Source organism: Dermacentor andersoni, chromosome 7 (genome assembly GCF_023375885.2).
Source record: "Dermacentor andersoni chromosome 7, qqDerAnde1_hic_scaffold, whole genome shotgun sequence".
In the NCBI taxonomy this organism is placed as follows: Eukaryota; Metazoa; Arthropoda; class Arachnida; order Ixodida; family Ixodidae; genus Dermacentor; species Dermacentor andersoni.
The window spans coordinates 122679559-122692464 of record NC_092820.1 but is presented as its reverse complement, the minus strand read 5'-3'; the positions used below and the strand labels follow the sequence as shown (position 1 = coordinate 122692464).

Here is a 12906-nt window from a genome sequence, read left to right as displayed (position 1 = left end):
ATGGTCTTGACCAGCTTGTGGCGGTTCCTCGCTGACACAGAGGCCTCTCCGCAGTTGATGCGGGCCCCATGCTCCAGGAGCTCCCAGGCGACGGAGAGGCGACGGGAGGCTTTCCGGGCCTCCGTCCACACAGACTGCACCTGTGTGGACGTTTGTCGGAAGTCGCCCTCCGTCTCGCCTGAGAGGTAGGCCTCCATGTCCTCGGTGTTCGCGGGTCGTCTTAGCCGCCTTGACACGACGCCCTCTAGGTCCCCTGCTGCACGCTCCCGGACTTCCACGTCGGTCGACGTCAGTAGCTTGAAGGCCCCATCCACCCGGCAGATGTCGCTGAGCTCCGCCGCAAGTGGGATACCCGCACTGCCAGCCTGAGAGCCTCCGTACAAGTATTCATTGGAAGCTCTGGCTGACACGTACAGGGTCTTCTTGATGAGCGGGCGGAGCTCCTCGTCTAAGCGTTGCCACTCTCCTTTACTGGCAAGGCCCACCCGCATGGCAAAGTTCAAGGCTGGACACAAAAAGGTTTTTATGGCATCCAGCCTTTGCCATGGGGCGAGCATGAAGGAGAGTAGCTTCCTGCCTAGGTGGATGGCCTCGTCGACCGTCGTCTCGTCCGGTAGCACCCTGAACCCCACTGGACGGCCCAGGAACTTGTGCCCCTCGAAGTCGCCAAGCGCCGGGATCGGGTCGCCACCCACGGTGAAGGAGGTGGGCCGTGTACCCACGGGGTGGCGACCAGACAGGTGTAGAGATCGGCACTTGGCGGCGTTCAGTCGCAGCCCAAGCCGGGCCGACAGGGCAGTCACACGGTCCAAGCGGCTCTGCAGGGTGGTGGGATCCGCGGCCAGCAGCGTCAGATCATCGGTGTAGGCAAGGATGTTGTGCTGCCTATCGCCTCCCTGTACTGCACGGATGACCGGGTCCACCACCAGGTTGAAAAGCAGGCCGCTCAGAGGACAGCCCTGTCTCAGCCCGGCTCCGATGGTGATTGGCTCCGTAATGCCAGCTGCTGCCACAACGCAGGTGGTGTTGGTAGAGGTCTTCAACGATGGTAGCAAAGGCCTCCCCCGCGCCGGCGCCGCGGACAGCGTCGACGAGGGCCTGATGGGCGACCGAGCCGAAGGCGTTGGCAAAATCGAGGAACCCCACGCACAGCTCCCCACCTCCTGTCCTGGCATCATTCAGGCGTCCCTGCAGCACGAAGTTGTGTTCAAACACCCCATCGTGCGGCAGGAAGCCCTTCTGACACCTGGACAGTACCGCATGGTCGCCCAACCACCTCTGCAGCCGGGTGGTGAGACACCCGGCATACAGTTTGGCAATCGTGCGACCAAGGGCAATGGGTCGCCAGTTTGTGGGGTCCTCGCGGTCGCCCTTCTTGTGGATCAGGATTGTCCTCGTCGACTTCCAGCTCAGGGATGTGCGGCGGTATTGGAGGCATACGTTGTATACCACCGCCAGGAACCTGCCCTCAGGGTCCACCTGCCTCCAGTGGTGGTACGTGAGGCGGTCCTCCCCTGGAGCTGTACTCTCGCAATACCGGGCCAACCCGTGGCGGAGGTGAAGCAAGCTTCAAGCACTCCGCCCCATTCCAAAAATAAGTCTAATATCTTGGGTCCAAATAGGACCCGTATCAGATATTAAGCTGATAAGAACAGATACTGTTTAGAAAAAGTTTATTTACACTATTTACAAGACAGCATAAAAGCAATCATACAATCAACACTATGTAAAATGACAATACAGAACTATACAGTGTGAAACACACACTTTACACGTATGATGATAAGGAACATTGTGTACAATACAAGGAAATGAAATTGAAAATAGTAACATGAAGTTGCAATTGAAGTGGCATATTTATCGCCACTCCGGACGGAAGACTAGCTGCACTCGGCCGTTTCGAACATCAACAAACGGGCACGACCAGTGGCGGAGAAACTCCTGTTCCCCGAGGAAGAACAGTTCGTCCGAGAGGAAAGCGACCACCTCTCGCCTCAAGCGACCCATTATGGGCCACAGTGCTCGTCGGCGACAGTTTCCTGCCACAGCCTCACAGCGGTTTCGCCAAAGACTGAACAGGGCTGCCACGAGAAGAAGGCCGGCGAAACGCCCGCGCGGAAACCTTCCGCTCGATACAAATTCCCGGACGCCCTGTCCTCGAAACCCCGCATGGACGGCGCGCCAAAATACACGTGCGACAACGCACTCGATTGTTGCGTGTCTGTTTGTCTCCACCGACGTGCAGTTTGGACATGTGGAGACACGCACCACGCCCCAGCGTTCTAACCTATCCCGGGTTGGGAGCAGTCCCCAGCCGAGTCTCCAAATAAAATCGCGAAGGTGGCCAGGCAGCGTAGCCGTGGCAATGCGCTTCCACTGAAGACGATGCGCTATGGGACGTCGGTCAGGGGGCACCAAGGGAAGTAGGACAGCGCCCATTATTTCTACAACCCTGTCAGAGCAGAGGTCGACGTCCGGACACGTGGCTGACAGATGCCTGCGGAAGGCTACGCTTGTCCTGTACACTGCAGGAGCTTCCGCCGACTGCGGTCCACGATTCACGGGGCTCGTAGGCAGTAAAACCCGCAGTGAGGTGCCAAGGAAGTACCTTGCAAGGGTCTGCGCGGGGGAGCCATCATTGGCCAGGGTCCGCATTAAAGTCCACAGTAATAGTGTGGAGGCTGTCACTGAAACATTCGGGAAGAATAAGCCGCCGCGATCGCGGGGATGGGCTAACGCCGGTCGTGCCAAAAGCTCAGTGCCACCCGCCCAAAAAAACGAGTTGGCACTGCTTTGCACACTCCTCAAGACACGAAGGGGGGGCTTAGCAACGTGGCACAAGTACCAAAAACTCCCTAAAAAGATAGACTGCACGAGGTAACGCCGTTCGAGAAGAGGTAAGTCGAAATCACGGGCTGCCTGAACGTTGTTCTTTAGTGTATTTATGACGGGAATCCACATGCCCTCCCAAATGCCTGATGGATCGAAACACAAACCCAAAATCTTTATTTTAGGATGCCACTGTAATGGCGAGGCAATATGGAGACGTGAGTTTGGGGAACCAATGAAAAAATATTTGCTTTTGGAATAATTTAGCCTTGCACCTGATATTGAACTGTAGTCCTGAAATGTGTTCAGGGCATAAAGGAGTGACTGTTCGTTGTGGACATACAGTGTAATGTCATCCGCATATGCCGTTACTTTGACGGATGAGCTACCGGGTAGCGGAAGGCCTCTAATGTGCGGATGACGTTCTAAGGCTATTAGGTATGGCTCTAAGGATAAAATAAACAAAACTGGAGAAAGAGGGCAACCCTGACGGACCCCTCTCGTAACAGGAAAGGGCCTACTTTCGCGTGAGTCTAAGGACAATGTGCTTTCTATATTGCTGTACATTGCTCGGATCAAATGAATAAAACTTGGGGGAAACCGAAAGCGTCTAATGTTCCAAATATATATTCGTGTTCTAAGTAGTCAAATGCTTTTTCTTGATCCAGAGAGACTAACAAGCCTTGACTATGGCGACCAATCGTATACTGTATTATGTCGCGTGTAACACACGAGTGAGTGTGTATTTCGCGGCCCGGTATTGCGCAGGCCTGGTGCCACGCGATAAGCGACGGGAGGAGATTTCTAAGTCGGCGAACAATTACACAGGCTAAAATTTTGTAATCGACGTTTAGCAGAGTGATGGGACGCCAATCGTCGGGGTGTGTTGATGTTGGGTCTTTCTTGGGGATCAGTGAAATGCGACCTTTACCAAAGGAAAGCGGCAAGGTGCGATCTTCAAAGCACCGTCGTAATACTCGCGTGAGCAATGGTCCAATGGCGTCCCAGAACTCCGAATAAAACTCCACAGGGAGACCGTCTGGGCCTGGGGCCGACCCACGCTTCATTGTATCCAGCGTTCCCTTAATCTCGTCACTGGATGGCGGAGCAAGGAGCGCTTCACACGATTGGCTGTCAACGCGTGGCAGTGCGCCCAGCAGGGGATGAGCGGACGCTCGGGCAGCGTCGATGGAAAGAGTCTTTTGTGCCACGTTTCTGAAGTGCTCGACGAAGTCGTAAAAGTCGCGGGAACCGGCACCAGGCGGGGGGGAGTCCGAATCCAAAGAATGGGCCGGTAATCCCGCCGGACGAATAAATGCGCGGCGAGCGTACCTGAGGACTTCGGGGTGCGCGCACTAGCCGCTGGTAGCGCTCGACAAGCTCATTCATCCAGGCGCACATAACTGCTGTCGGAAGCGGGCTGCGCTGTGCGATGCGCAACTTCGTCACCAACGCCGTCATTTCCCCGGAGACGCGAGCCCGGAGGGCTCGGCCCGACGCACTGCAGTGGTGACGCCACTGCTCTTTTAACAGATCCCAGTCATCTGGGTCGGCTCCGATAAGGGACGCCCTAACAGCCCGCAGTAGTCCAGCTTTGGAATCGAGGTCGTGCAGGACGCGGCAGTCGAGACGCCATGGGCCTCGAGCTGACGGAGACCCTGAGGGCAGCTCTAATACTAGCTCGAAGGGGCGGTGGTCGCTTACATATACTGGCGACGTAGGGAGTGGGCGCACCTCGGCGACATGGACGTAGCTGGTAAGACGCCGCGGTACATAGGCTCTGTCCAGTCTACTCGACGATGCCCCGCGGCGCCACGTCCAAACGTACGTACTCCCGTGAAGCAGTTCATACGCGTCAAGGAGCGCAAACTGCTGCACCAACCGACCTAGCTCCTTGGCGTTGCCGTTAGGCCTGCCCCTGCCAGGGCCCTGGACATCTGCGTCCGAATCCAGCACACAATTGAAATCGCCCAAAAAAATAACCGGACGCGAATCTAGGAAATATACATCCAATGAATTGAAAAACGTGTTAGAATTCGCAGATTGCGCCGGACCATGGATACATAGAAATCGAATACGTGCAGAGTGGAATGTGCAGTCGAACGCCAGCACGCGTCCGAGCGCGTCGAAGGTTACGTGATGGTCGCGCAACAGATTACGGTTGAGAACAAGCACTCCAACGCCGCTCGAACGCGTGGTGGCGTACGAGAAGAAGCAGTCAATATTGAAAGCGCGCTTGAACATCAAGACGTTGATCTTAGCCAAAAGGCCGAGAAGCTACTGCAACTTGATCTTAGCCAAAAGGCCGAGAAGCTACTACACGTTCATCTTAGCCAAAAGGCCGAGAAGCTACTACAACTTGATCTTAGCCAAAAGGCCGAGAAGCTACTACACGTTCACTTTCCCGCATAGCTTGGTCGTCCAGCGGCTGAGCTTTTCAAAAATTACGGGGGGGCAAATGGAACCTTCTTTGACGGATTGCGACCTTATAAGGAGTACATTTAATTTCAGTCTGATTTTGGATTGAATAAGGTTTTCTCACCCCCGTAGGGGTGAGTGGGCCGATCCCGGAGGCAGTGCAATACCGGGCCAACCCGTGGCGGAGGTGAAGCAAGCTTCAAGCACTCCGCCCCATTCCAAAAATAAGTTTAATATCTTGGGTCCAAATAGGACCCGTATCAGATATTAAGCTGATAAGAACAGATGACAACGAAATTTATTGACCCGTAGGCACGCTTACAACTGTTGTATGAAAGAAAAGTACAATATAAAGTACATCACATGTAATGCATCATACTTGATGTAAACAAAACAGATTAACAAATAAAATAATAAATGGTGTCTACTTGACACTGGCTTTGCCGCACACAACTACAACAACAACAAGAACAAAACTCATTACCGCATCCACGCAAAAGCATTATTGTCGGCCTCGAATTTATGAAAGGTACCCGGGGCACATACAGATACAGTCTGAACTCAGGCAACAGAATTGAGCATTATTCTGGCTGTAGAAAGACTTTGCCACGGGAGACGGTTATGAACCGCGTAGACCAGCGGCGAAGAAACTCGGCTTCACCGAGTTTGAACAACTGTTCTTCAAGATGACCCCATATTATCACCCGTAGTTTCCGCATTGTGGGGTACATTGCTCTATTTGACTGCCGAGATCGTTCTGCGATGTTACGGAAGCACCACAAAATGTAGCTAGCGCTGTAGTAGACGAGACTCGCAAACCGATCTCGGCGCAGTGGTGGCCGCACGATGGATATACCGAACATTCTTGCAACTAGCTTCCAGAAGGTGCGTGCTACAACGCAGTCCTTTACTACATGCGCGTTGGTCTCTGTTTGTGCGCAATATATGCATTTATCATTCGGTACCATATGCCAGCGTTCAAGCCTGTCTCTTGTAGGTAGAATGCCCCACTGATATTGCCAATGAAAATCCTTCACTTGAGAGGGCAAATCAGGAGAAAGCACAGCTTTCCATGTTTGTGTAGTAGCTGTCCGTGGAGGTACAGCTGTCTCACACAACATTTCACAAAGCCTGGAAACTGGTGTCGCACGCCACTTTGTAATTCTTAGTTGTACAAGCTGGCTTTGCAAGCGCGCAGCCGCCGCATACTGCGGTGCTGGCGTTACCGCCGTCGGAAGCAAGTTGCTTGTACTCTGCGGCATAAGCGTTCGACGGTAATGGCCCAGCCAATAAAGGAGCAGTGGCCTACCAGGGTACTCATCATCATCAAGTAGATCACATGTAGTCTTAGTGCACAACAGCCTACTGAATGTAACTATGCACGGCAAGCTCCATCCTCCGCTGGATTTTGGCAGACGCAAAAATTGCTGCGCTACGTATTGCGACTTGTTTAGCCAGAACCACGAGAAAATAAGTGAGTTTACTACTCGTACTGTTGGTGACGGCGGGAGAGCTACCCTTGCAGCAAACCACAGTTTACTGCACAATACGTTCTTAATGAAGAAAGCCCTTTCTGCCAGCGGCAGTGGCGACGCAGTCACTGCTTCTGACTGTTCCTTAATGGAGCTGACAATGTCTCGCCACGTGTGAGGTGAAACACCACTTGTACAAAATTTGATACCTAGTATTTGCATATGCTCGGTCTGTTTAATGTCCCCTGGTAGCGTTATTTCGGCGCGACCTAAATTTAATGCTTCACATTTTCTCATATTTATTTTGCCCCCTGACATTGAAGCATATTGATTATAAATACGAAATACCTCTACAAGACTGAGCATATGCAAATACTAGGTATCAAATTTTGTACAAGTGGTGTTTCACCTCACACGTGGCGAGACATTGTTAGCTCCATTACAGACTTTTTTATTATGCTAGTTACAGTACATCAAAAATATGTGTTACAAAAACCAAGGAAGAAACGGATAAAACGTGAATAATCTAAAAACGCAAACAAATGACTAAAAACAATTAGCGGTGTTAGTAATAAAAGGCTAAAACTGCAGAGGTGTATAAAAATGGCGAAAAGCGCTTCTCTAAAAACAGTAAGATCGTTTAAAAGGTGCCTATGTGGGCTCTAAAAATCTTTGTATAGGCGCTGATCGTGTCGCTGATGCACAGGCGTTTGGTTGTCCGTAGGTATTGCCTACTGCACAGCCTGCGCGTCACACGATCGTTCCCCTGATCCCAGGTGCCAAGGCAGCCGACGACGACCGCGTCCACCGCCACGCGTTGGAACCGCCGGAGGAGATGACGCTGTACAGGGGCGTACTTCTCCTCCTTAGCCTTCCGGGCGTCCTGGAACGCCTGCAGCCTGTTCTCGAAAGGGCAGCAGACGTCCAGGATCAGTGCCTCCTCTCCACGGGCCAGTACCAGGTCGGGCTTGAGTGATGTGGTGCCCACGACCTGGTTCTCTGCGATGACAGTAAACCTCCCCAAGGCAGCCTTTTTTATTCTGGCGACGATGGTGTTATGACGCTCCGTCATGGCCCGGCTCTGCCGCATGCAATGGCATAGTACATGCGGCAGTGTCTCCTCCCCATACCCGCAGCGCCTGCATCTTTTGTCGGCTGCGGGTGCCCAGAGTCTTGTGGCATTGAGGGGGAGGAGGTTTAACCGGGCTCGATGCACGAAACGCCAGTCGGTGAAGCGGGTGTAGCGGCCGGACCTCATGAAGTGGGAATTTGCCGGGTCGGCCGCCACACACACCATCGCCTTGCCCTGGTTCGGTTTGTCATGCAGAGCTCTGACCCTTTCGGTGGAGAGGAGCGCCCGGATGGTCTTGACCAGCTTGTGGCGGTTCCTCGCTGACACAGAGGCCTCTCCGCAGTTGATGCGGGCCCCATGCTCCAGGAGCTCCCAGGCGACGGAGAGGCGACGGGAGGCTTTCCGGGCCTCCGTCCGCAGACTGGACCTGTGTGGACGTTTGTCGGAAGTCGCCCTCCGTCTCGCCTGAGAGGTAGGCCTCCATGTCCTCGGTGTTCGCGGGTCGTCTGAGCCGCCTTGACACGACGCCCTCTAGGTCCCCTGCTGCACGCTCCCGGACTTCCACGTCGGTCGACGTCAGTAGCTTGAAGGCCCCATCCACCCGGCAGATGTCGCTGAGCTCCGCCGCAAGTGGGATACCCGCACTGCCAGCCTGAGAGCCTCCGTACAAGTATTCATTGGAAGCTCTGGCTGACACGTACAGGGTCTTCTTGATGAGCGGGCGGAGCTCCTCGTCTAAGCGTTGCCACTCTCCTTTACTGGCAAGGCCCACCCGCATGGCAAAGTTCAAGGCTGGACACAAAAAGGTTTTTATGGCATCCAGCCTTTGCCATGGGGCGAGCATGGAGGAGAGTAGCTTTCTGCCTAGGTGGATGGCCTCGTCGACCATCGTCTCGTCCGGTAGCACCCTGAACCCCACTGGACGGCCCAGGAACTTGTACCCCTCGAAGTCACCAAGCGCCGGAGTCGGGTCGCCACCCACGGTGAAGGAGGTGGGCCGTGTACCCACGGGATGGCGACCAGACAGGTGTAGAGATCGGCACTTGGCGGCGTTCAGTCGCAGCCCAAGCCGGGCCGACAGGGCAGCCACACGGTCCAAGCGGCTCTGCAGGGTGGTGGGATCCGCGGCCAGCAGCGTCAGATCATCGGCGTAGGCAAGGATGTTGTGCTGCCTATCGCCTCCCTGTACTGCACGGATGACCGGGTCCACCACCAGGTTGAAAAGCAGGCCGCTCAGAGGACAGCCCTGTCTCAGCCCGGCTCCGATGGTGATTGGCTCCGTAATGCCAGCTGCTGCCACGACGCAGGTGGTGTTGGCGCGGTAGAGGTCTTCAACGATGGTAGCAAAGGCCTCCCCCGCGCCGGCGCCGCGGACAGCGTCGACGAGGGCCTGATGGGCGACCGAGCCGAAGGCGTTGGCAAAATCGAGGAACCCCACGCACAGCTCCCCACCTCCTGTCCTGGCATCATCCAGGCGTCCCTGCAGCACGAAGTTGTGTTCAAACACCCCATCGTGTGGCAGGAAGCCCTTCTGACACCTGGACAGTACCGCATGGTCACCCAACCACCTCTGCAGCCGGGTGGTGAGACACCCGGCATACAGTTTGGCGATCGTGCGACCAAGGGCAATGGGTCGCCAGTTTGTGGGGTCCTCGCGGTCGCCCTTCTTGTGAATCAGGATTGTCCTCGTCGACTTCCAGCTCAGGGGTGTGCGGCGGTATTGGAGGCATACGTTGTATACCGCCGCAAGGAACCTGCCCTCAGGGTCCACCTGCCTCCAGTGGTGGTACGTGAGGCGGTCCTCCCCTGGAGCTGTACTCTCGCATTTACGGAGCTTGGCTGCGACTTGTTCTGGTGAAAAGGGGCACAAGTCCAGTTCTTCGGTGGCCGGAAGCCTTGACCGCAGGATGCTGGTATCCACGGTTGTTGGTGACCAGAGGTTCGAGTAGTGGTCTTGTAGTGCATGGGGGTCGATCGGACAGAGCTGCGACGGGCCTTCAGTGATTAGCCGCACTGCCCGGCGCCGGTTCCTTCGGTAAAGTGTTTGGATCTGCTGGGGGTTGTCGGGGTTCACCTCGCGCCTCCGTGATTGGCGCGAGTCCCCGATTGGCAGCCGCAGATGTTTGGTTGCGGCTGCAATGGCACGGTCGAGGATGTTTTCAAACCGTGCCCACTCCCCAGCAGACTCAGGCAACCAGCTCAATGCCCGCAGCTCTGCCGTCTCGTTTTCTAAGCCCCATGCACTGCCCTCTGGCCGCGTGGTACCAGCATGTTCTTCCTGGGTCCCGAAGTCCTGGGTGCTTCCGTCATGGTCCTGCGACTCTGCCCTGCCTGGGGAGAGCTCCTGCATGGCCGCCGGCTCGTGAGCCTCGGAGGCTGGTGCTCCCGGGCTGCCTCGGTTGGACAGCAGCGATGGTGTTGGAGAAGGAGTGGCCGAGGCCGCTGTCCACCCTGGTTGGGTTGGCGTCCGCTGAGAGGGTGCCTCGGCCATCTCGCCATCGCTGCTTTGTCCGGGTGTTCCTCGAGGCGCCACAGGAGACGGCTCCTGGTCGGCGGCCTGATCGGTGGCCACTGCTGTTGTTTCTGGAGGGTCCTCAGCGGGACCCTCGGTGCTGTCCTGCTCTGTTGGGGGGGTGCCGTCGCTGTCCTGCTCCGACGCACCAGAGGCAGTACCCGCGGCGAGATCACGCCTGGCTGCTAGTGCCGCCTCCCTCCTGTGCCACTGTTCGTGGTTGCTCAAGCCCCTCCTTGTGGGGAAGGACATTGAGCAACTGCCACATTGGTGTGGCAGGGCAGCAGGGGCGGCGGTCGAATCGGCTGCAGCCAGGCAGGCGTGGGAGGCTGGTCTCAGCCCCAGTGTCTCGCCGCAGATACTGCACACGTTGATGGTGCGCCGGATTCTGGCACCGTGCTCGAGTTCGAGGTGCCGCTGGAGGGACTGCCGCCGCGCTGTCCATTTGGCCGCGGCGTAGGCAGCTCGGCAGCCCTCCTCGCAGCACCGGACCGTGTGGGGCACGGGAAAGAACACCTGAGGGTGCCATCCTCACGTGCCGGCTGGCGTTCCCGCCCAGGGGTGTTGGGGTCGCCATCGTCCTCGTTGTGGTCATGGGCCATGCGGCCGTGGCCCCCAGGATCCATTGGATGGCCTTGCCTTCCGGACCCGGCGGCTCTCCTTAAAGGAGGCCAGGTCCGGAGGCTAGGGGGCCACTAGGAGTGGCAGCGAGGAGGCCAGGCCCATGAAGGACGATGGCGAGGGCGGGGGCCAGCCGGTTGTGCCCCAGCACAGTGCCAGTCAAGACGGCAGGACCAACAGGCACCCCTAAGGTAGCAGCACCGGGTTCCAGGCAGTGGTCAGGCCGAGCAGGGCAGGAGTCTCCGATAGGCAGCAGGCAGCGCCAGGCAGCCGCAGGACCAGGAAGCAGGGCCGGTGTGGGTCGTCCAGGGGCCACCAGGTGGCAGCAGGGTGGGCTGTCCTGGAGGCAGTGCAGCAGGGAGCCGTGGGCCTAGAAAGATAGGGCTGGGTCAGGGGAAAGACACTGCTATAACCGGGCAGGTGTCCGGGCGCCTCTACAAAGATAAGTGTAGTAAAGGCCGGGCAAGCCAGCTGCATGTACTACACTTTGATCTTAGCCAAAAGGCCGAGAAGCGATGGACCTCATCATCATCATCATCAAGTAGATCACATGTAGTCTTAGTGCACAACAGCCTACTGAATGTAACTATGCACGGCAAGCTCCATCCTCCGCTGGATTTTGGCAGACGCAAAAATTGCTGCGCTACGTATTGCGACTTGTTTAGCCAGAACCACGAGAAAATAAGTGAGTTTACTACTCGTACTGTTGGTGACGGCGGGAGAGCTACCCTTGCAGCAAACCACAGTTTACTGCACAATACGTTCTTAATGAAGAAAGCCCTTTCTGCCAGCGGCAGTGGCGACGCAGTCACTGCTTCTGACTGTTCTTTAATGGAGCTGACAATGTCGCGCCACGTCTGAGGTGAAACACCACTTGTACAAAATTTGATACCTAGTATTTGCATATGCTCGGTCTGTTTAATGTCCCCTGGTAGCGTTATTTCGGCGCGACCTAAATTTAATGCTTCACATTTTCTCATATTTATTTTGCCCCCTGACATTGAAGCATATTGATTATAAATACGAAATACCTCTACAAGACAGTCCCCATCCCGCAAGAACAGAGTGATGTCATCCGCATACGCTGATACTTTTATGCACCCGGATCCCGGCATAGGAAGACCTCTTATGAGCGGGCTCTCGCTAAACCGCCTTAACAACGGATCAATCGCAAGCACAAACAATATGGGTGACATAGGACAACCCTGCCGCACTCCCCTTGTCACGTCAAATCTAGGTGTTAAAATGCTGTTAAGCAGTAGCTCAGCTGTTCGCGAATACAACATCCGCAGGATGCCTACAAACTCTTCAGGGAAGTTATAGCATCGTAAAACCTCAAATAAGTACTGGTGTTCTAAGCGGTCAAACGCTTTGGCTTGGTCCAAGCTTACTAATACTCCTGAAGCTTCACGCGCTGTTGTGTATTGTATGATATCACGTGTTAAGTTGAGAGACGAAAATATACTCCGACCCGGCACGGAACATGTTTGATGTACACTGACTATTTTCGGCAATAATATCTTCATGCGATTTACAAGAAGGGTTGTCAATATTTTATAGTCTGTGTTGAGCAGCGTTATAGGCCTCCAGAATGAGGGTTCTGCAAGGTTGGAGTCTGGCTTTGGCAAGAGCATTACGCGGCCCCGATTAAACGATTTAGGAATACCTTCCCGTGCAAGAATGCCGTTAAGGAGCGACACTAAGGCAGTGCCTACTTCCTCCCAGCAAGATCGGTAAAATTCGACTGGTAAGCCATCTGGACCGGGTGTTGATCCGCTGTTCATCGATCGTATAACATCAAAAACTTCTTGCAGATTTGTTGGAGGCAATAAATTCTGGCTTTCTGTATCTTCTAGTTGAGGTAGGTTAGCGCAAAAGTCTGAAATTTCTTTACTCAATAGCTCTGCATTATAAATTTTTTCCGATGAAAATGCGTCTGAGAACCAGTTCCAAAAAATTATTTCGATATCTCGCCTCGCACT

General features: G+C 55.0%; 1 non-coding gene and 2 pseudogenes across 1 annotated transcript; all 3 read right to left on the bottom strand.

Moving 5' to 3' along the window:
- Positions 1 to 1498: 1498 nt before the first annotated feature.
- LOC126535005 (U2 spliceosomal RNA) lies at positions 1499 to 1709 on the bottom strand (annotated as a pseudogene).
- Positions 1710 to 5380: 3671 nt separating this feature from the next.
- Positions 5381 to 5549, bottom strand: LOC126534998 (U2 spliceosomal RNA; annotated as a pseudogene).
- Positions 5550 to 11248: 5699 nt separating this feature from the next.
- LOC126534970 (U2 spliceosomal RNA) lies at positions 11249 to 11441 on the bottom strand. The gene has a single exon (XR_007600434.1). It is a non-coding gene; the product is annotated as a U2 spliceosomal RNA (small nuclear RNA).
- Positions 11442 to 12906: the final 1465 nt, after the last annotated feature.